General features: G+C 35.8%; 1 pseudogene; it reads right to left on the reverse strand.

Moving 5' to 3' along the window:
• Positions 1-261: 261 nt before the first annotated feature.
• LOC143603397 (putative F-box protein At5g47300) lies at positions 262-1316 on the reverse strand (annotated as a pseudogene).
• Between the last annotated feature and the right edge of the window lie 6633 nt (positions 1317-7949).

Below are 7949 nucleotides of genomic sequence, written 5' to 3' on the forward strand. Positions count from 1 at the left end.
CACCAAACATAGACTTCGCATTTAAAGCTCTTTTCAATCTATTTGAGTTTTCACATCCACACGTATTCTGGACTTCTAAGTCTGCACATGATTTACCATAGTTTTGAACAGAACAATAAGTTAACACCACATCTACACATGCTTTTACAATAAAATGCAACATTAATTGACTAAGGTAACAAAAACAATATAAAGTAACATAATAATGTGTAAACTTACAAATAAGTACTTGAAAACCAAGAAAACATTAGGGTAGACCGATCATGTGCAACTTTGACCTTCGCCTGGAGACACGAGGTTCTCCATGTATATCAATCCTTTCCATTCATGGTCAAAACTCCCAGGACAAAAATAATACATGTCTTTAAAGTAATCTTCCAAATCTATATTCTTAAAAGAGGAGTTGTCCTCCAAACGGCCAAAAAATTCCCATTCTTCCTGATGTGTATATGCCTGAATGGCCGATAATATTGGGCATCGAATGTCGCCACTTTTATCCACTTGTCACCATCCATCCTCCAGATATCACACTTGAAACCCTCGTAACGGTTATCTTCGTAACCAACACGCAAGTGAATGCAATCACTGAGAGCAACTACTTTCACATCAAAACTTGCATCACAAGGAAAATGTGGAAGCTCTATTTCCTCAAACTTTTCAGACTCCACATCAAAACTGATAAGGTGGCATTCTGGACCTAATCCCGATCCCCAACTGTCCAGCTTTAAGTAAACTTTCTCACCCGAGAATGTAGCTTGCCACCGACTATAGCTTCGTATGATGATGTTTTCTAAACATGGAATCTGTCTCCACGAGTCTAATCTCTGGGAATAAATAAAACCCTCACCACTATCAGAAACTATATGTAAAAGTTTGTAATCGTTAGAAGAGTCGATGTAGAAAGCAAAAGAACCAACTATATCAACAACGAATTTAGCACGGATCTTCTTGTAGGCACCGGTGAGTGGATTCCAAAAGGCTAATTCGTGCGTGTTCTTAAAGGCTACACATACGAATCCATCCAAACTGGCTAAAATCATTATATCGCCCTTAAACGGACTAGGACATGCGGTGATGGAATCATGGTTCACAGGCTCACAATCAAGTGTACGAAAAGTTCGGGTTGGCTGATCAAGAAGAAGAAGTTTATATTTGGTATTATAGCGGAGATGGACTCGGGTGAAGCCTGGTGAACACAACAAGGACTTCCATGATTTACAAACACACCGGAAATGGCCTATGGACTTAGCTGGACGTCGTGGTAGCACCTCCAACTGTATTATTTCAACTGGAAGCTGTGGAAGAACACGAGCCATGAATGATGAATTGATGGTACAAAGATTTGCAATTTGTATATAACCAAATTGTGTAATACAAATAATGTATAAGGATGAAGTTGATAAATATAAGGAAACTCGATATTATAATAAACATGACCGACTTGTATATATATTGAACTAGATCTTGTACGTTATGATCATTAGGTAACTATATACAAAATCACAATAACTTCATATTTTCGATATTTTAATTTTTTTATTTTCACACTTAAAAACTTTTTTTTTGTGTAACTAATTAAGTATTTGTTTTGATTATAATCGTTTAGATTACATCAACACATAAGGCAAGCGGGCAACAAGCTGCGTCGCTACCCCTTTTGAATTGCAAAACCCAATCTTTTAAAACTACATTTGCTGATCTTGGAGTCATAACATTACTATGCATGACCCGCTGAACACGGGTAAGTAACTCTACAGCTTCAGGCGCGAGGAAACCAAAAGTGTCAAAAGAAAAAGGAATAAATACATGTTGGTTGTCAAGACACGCCTTCTCATGTTTTGCCACCTTGCCTGAAGCAGCTTTTAATGCGGCTTGATCGACTGCGAAACCACTACTCCCTAAGCCCACCAAGGGGAAACCCCTGTTAAATCCACACACACGTGTTTTCCTCCAATCCATCCAAACACCAAAATATCAGCCGGTCGAAAAGATGATCTTTACAACTTGGGCAGCGAGGGGGGACTGATGAACTAATCAAACAGTGCTAGTCGGGCAGCATAATGGAGGCCGGCACGGTACCAACGAAAAGAGGATCGGCTAGTAGTTGGAACGGAGAGCTCGGGCAGCAGAACAGAGGAATAGGACAGAGGCCCGGGCATAAGAGGTAATCGGATGGGTCCCAAGCTTGCACGGTGGTACCTGACGCCCTCAAACGGAAGAGAGCAGAACAGGATGGTAGCCCTTATAGCATACAAAGGCATGGCAACCTACGACTAATAGGATGGCGCCCTACGATCAAATAGGATGGTTGGCTACGCCATTCTAGAGATAAACTGGAAGGCCTCCTACGGCCATCAGGGCCTAGCAAGAAGCATAATTCTGTTCCAAAGCTTCGTTTCATTCCAGCAACAAGGGCTATAGCTAGGATAAATTAGGAAATTCACAGGTGCTTCAAACTTTACAAACTAAATTATTAATATGAACCATATATATTATACTTCGTTTTCATGATAGATATAATCAACTCACCGATTTGTCATCATTATCATCATAGATTGATTCGTTATTGAGTATTGATACAAGCCCTGATTCTTTTCATTAACTTGTTGTCACCTATGTAGAAGTTTGTAATCGTTAGAATAGTTAGAAAGCAAAAGCACTAGTGATCATATCACCGTCAAAACTAGTACATATAATCTTGTATGCACGGGTAAATGGATTCCAAAAGGCTAAGTCTTGAGTGCTCTTAAAGACTACCCAAACCAATTCATCCAAGCTTGGTAAAATCGGCTCGGGCAAAGGTTAAATCCAATCTTTACTAACACTCAAGACACTGCCTATGGATTGGCGAGAAATCTTTCCTCCGACTATATTATTTTAATCGGAATATGTTCGTGTTCGTTCATTTAACTTAGCCCACAATGACTCAGTGTTGACAGCAAAAAAGACGAAGAAGAAAAATATTTATTTGCGGCTACCATAGCTTGTAATGAAGATAAAGCTTGATTTGTAATAAATAATAAGGGGAAAGTGAATATGGGGCTTTTACGCATCTAAGTTATATACAAAACCTATCAAAACTACATAGTTTTTATATAACATCAAATAAATAAAATTATCATGTCTTTCATATCATAAAGCAAACTACTAACTCTTATCTGTCACACCCCGTTGAGCGATTTGTGGAAGCGTAAAACGGAAATGTAACAGACACCTCTGGTATCAACCACATTGTTTATAAAGAATAATACAAACTAGTTTACAATATTTTACATCGATCTAACTTTGTTTACAACTAGGTGATACAAACTAAATCCAACCCATTAAGCGGCTTTATCTCCTATTAGCACACTTGCATCAATTCACCCAGCATTGATTGCAAGTCAAACACGTAGCACATTGACTCTCTAATCCAATCCAGTACCTGAAAAACATGTTAAAACGGGTCAACTACAAATAGTTGGTGAGTTTCACGGGTTTCAGGAAATCAATTATGCGTACAACAATCATAAATTTTAAATACGCAAGTATGTATGTATGTATGTACGTTCACAAGTACATTTTTTTGTATGTTTATGATGTAATTATGCTAAGCTACAGTGAAGCCTTGACTGTTTGTGCTGCGTGCATCCATTTCCCACGCTCAATCAACCACTGTGGCTCCCTTTCCGCCCACAACATGCCCCGAGTAGCTATCTCTAACACTACATAGCGTGTTTGTATAATTATGGTCACGTGCAAATGAGATAATGTCTCAGCAAACCGTGCTGGTCCCGCCTGGGTTTGTCAAACCAATAGTACTATTCACAAGCCACCGGCTCGTAGTTAATCACTGTGTTAGTAGGGACTTTCGTGTGTTAGCACTTAGATAATTCCCATCATCAAACAGTTCAGAGTATATATAGATATGTATCAACATTTTCACCCGAAAAGTTCATAAAAGCAGTTTAAAAGTGGAGTCATGAAACTCACGGTTTAGAAGACAATCAGCACAGCGGTACAATGTAAGTTCGCAGTTTTTTTTTTGACTCGTTCACTAGTCCCTATAATGAATATTATAATAATATTAATATTTTAATATTATTATAATCGTTATACTAGACTGGGCTGTATAGCTAACCTGGGTATAGCTGTTACACCCAGAAAGTGTCAGTAGGTTTAGATTGTGATATTGTTCAATTTCTAATACTTAAAACCGAACTTGGCTCAGTTTCCCCGTTTTCCCAGCAGGGCCAAGTTGTTCGTTTATGCGTTCAGAAAACAGTTATGGGGATGTAAGCTTGGGTAAATGTGTTGGTCGATAAAATGATTAAGTTATAAAGAAAGATCACACATCGGGGGTCTGGACTCGCTACGGGGCTTGTTTCCGTTTATTCAGTTTGATTTAGAGAAAAACACGCACAATCTATTCAAATTGTCCGGGTTTCTCATAAAAAGTTCGTTTTTACTTAATTAATTAAAAAATATGATTTTTGATCACTCTTGGTGTTCTGATATTCCAACAGGGTCGTTAATCACGAACTTGTTCGTTTTTATTAAAATTGAATTTGTTTAATCTTTAAATTAGCATAATTAATTATCTGTTAATCCTTAAATTATGAAAATTTAGTCATTTATCAATTAAAATATGTAGATTTTTATAAAAATATTTTTGAAATTATTTATTATTTATTAATTTATAAAAATTTATTTTATCAGCTATATTTAACCCGAAAATCGTCTGTTTATACCAAACGATCTCTACAAATTCCATCAAAATTTTTGAGTGATCATAATCTGTCCCAAAACAACCTAGAAAAATCCCAAACTCTAACAATCTTGCCAAATATTATTTTCGAGCCAAAAAAGACTATGAAAATTCAAATAAACGCAAATACATAAAACATACTTAGGGTTTTCCAAATTACCCCAAATTTCATATTTGATCATAATATGCTAAATATGAGTTCCCCACAAAATTTCATAATTTTTCAATCATTTTAACTATTTTTCCCAAATAAATGCCCCAGTTCGGTAATAAATTCGCCAAATATTATCGGATGGTCGAAAAATTACCAAATTTGAACAGGGACTCAATGATATGGTCCCTGATGTACCTGAAAAATTTCATGCTTAAAAATATGCACATCATAATCGAATCCTAAACAGCCCGTAATCGAGTGTTTCGGTATTACCTTAGCGGTTTTGGTTCGTTTTCGCCCTTCTAATCGAGTTTTCGGGTTCTTGTATTTCTATGCAAGCTAAATACTGGTCCTATATCACAAACCAAGAAAGTTTCATCAACACAAACAGCCCCTTAACTTAGGGTTTCGGCTAGGGTATAAAACCGAACTTTTGAATCGTAAAAACGCCGTTTAAACTCTATAATCCGTGTTTACGGCCAAAAAAGAGTATGATTATGATTCCTAACCATGTATATGATCAAAATATATTTTTGGACCATTTTTAGAATTTTTGCATGGTTAGGAATGATTTTTAGCAATTAAACTATGTTTATATGATGTTAAACAAGATTAAACTTGTATTAAATTGATTAAAAATAATGTTAATACCTTAGTTTATGATTGAGGGATGAAAGAGCAGCTTAGTATTCGTTAGTTTCTGGAATGAGAGAGCAAAATATATTTGGTTTCTTAATAGTAAAGTAAGTGGTAAGTTATAATATGAAAGGGGTTAGCGGCCGGGAATGTTTTTGGGCCCATTTGACCCATTAATCTGGATCCACAAGCCCAAAAACGAAAACCCAATTCCAAATTTATTTCGGGTTCGGTTTTTGACGCTAAAAATTTATCGGGTGCGACAAACAGTGCGAAAACGAGTGTTTTTCGGCTATTTTTGTGTAAATTTATAAACACATAGTATACTTTTGTAAAATTCGAAAATATTTTCACGGATTGCTTAAAACATTTCAAATAAGTGTTTGGTAAGTCTTTTTCGGCTTAACGGATGATACAATGCTTGGTTTGTAACTATCTTTCGCGTTTAAATCTATAGCGGGTAGTTAAACGAGCATGTTTTCGTTTAACTTGTTTGCCATCGAACTAAGGCCACAAAACTAATATATTAGCTTATATTAAACGTATATCACTTATAGATGGCCCCCCGAGGTATCTGGGTCATAACCAGATCCGTTCGGTTAATCGTTCGTTACGTAATAAGCGTTTATTTGCTTAATCGGTAAATACTTACTAAGGTGTACCTGGTTTTGTCTCAAATGTTATATCATGTTACAAGACTTTGAGATAGACCAGAAGAAGAAAACATCCATGTCACCGACTTTCACTTTCTGAGCTTACGAGAAGCTTCACCTTTCATTCTCCCATTTCTTTCATTCATCTCCAACAACATTTACTATTAAAAAGAAAAAGAAAAGGAAAAGAAAAAAGTATTGAGATGAATCTTAATAATCAGAAAACATTTACAAAGATCCGTGTCACGATTATAAGAGGACAATATAATCATCAAAAATCTAGTTCTTGCCTAATCCAAAACTTTGAGTTCATGCCCAGAAGCCATTTAGGGTTTTCGATATTGGAATTGTTTTTTTACCTTGTGTTGAAATACTTTTTGTTTTTTGTTTTTTTGTTTCATGCTCAGATGAAATCATTGTTCAATTAAAAGTAAAAGTTGGAATTGAAATTTGTCTAGAAAGAAAATGAAAGGGACGATTCAATGTGATTTTAGGATAATAAGGAGGTGAAGTTCTTGCAATCTCCTATTTTTGGATTTTTAATCAAAACTACATAGTTTTGATAGGTTTTGCATATAACTTAAACGCGTAACAGCCCCATATTCACTTTCCCCAAATAATAAATATTTAAAGGCCTTTTCAACGAGTTTTCACATCCACACATATTTTAAACAGAGGATTAATGTGTGTTATTTTGAATAACCTTCAAACATGTAAACAATTAAAGAGACACACAACAATAAGTTAACACATCTACATATGCTTTTATGATAAAATGCAACATTAATCGACTAAGGTAACAAGAACAATACAATGAAGTAACATAACATTAAGTAGATTGGCATATATAACTCCTTGAAAACTAAAAAAACATTAGGGAAGCTCGATCATGTGCGTCTTTGGCCTTCGCCTGGAGACACGAGAGTCTCCAAGTATATCACTCCTTCTCGTTCATGGTAAAAACGCTTACCAATATAGTAACTCTTTCTTTTAAGCACTCTTCCAAATCTATACTCTTAAAAGAGTTGTTGTCTTCCAAAATCGCAAGCCAATTCCCATTCCTCCTTACGTGTATACGCCTCAAAGACCGAAAATCATGTTAATATCGAAACTAAAACAAATAATGTTGTAGGCACGCGTCAGTAGATTCCAAAAGGCTAACTCACAGCAAAGCTACACATACCAATCCATCCAAGCTTGCTAAAATAATTATATCATCCTTGAATGGAATAGGATGCGTGGTGATGGAATCATGTCACAATAAAGTGTACGAAAAGTTCGGCCTGGCTTATCAAGAAGAAGAAGTTTATATCTGGTATTATAGCGAAGGTGGGCTCAGGCAAAGTCTGGTGAACACAATAAGGAATCCCATGAGTTACAAACGCACTGAAAAAGACCTATGGACTTGGCCGGAAGTCTTGGTAGCACCTCGGACTCTATTACTTCAGCAGGAAGGTGTGGGTGAACTCTAGGCATAGTTGGTCTCTTTTCAAAACTCATAATATTATTGCTTAAGTTATGAGTTAAGATTTAAGAAGGAGGCTATAATTAAGGAGAAGAAACTAATCAAATTACAAATGCATTCAAAAATCAAAACTCATAAATATTGCTAAAGTTTAACAAATTATATATTTATCCGTTAAGTCTTTTATTGGATTTAAAGAAGCCTAATAGTTTTTTTATTGAGGGACAAGCAACAATAAGTTATTAACACATTATTATAAATCGGATGCCTCGATCATGAGTATCTTGGCTCGAA

This window comes from Bidens hawaiensis, unplaced genomic scaffold (assembly GCF_021521415.1).
Source record: "Bidens hawaiensis isolate Kalapana, Puna unplaced genomic scaffold, B.hawaiensis_p1.1 tig00061513_1, whole genome shotgun sequence".
Classification (NCBI taxonomy): Eukaryota; Viridiplantae; Streptophyta; class Magnoliopsida; order Asterales; family Asteraceae; genus Bidens; species Bidens hawaiensis.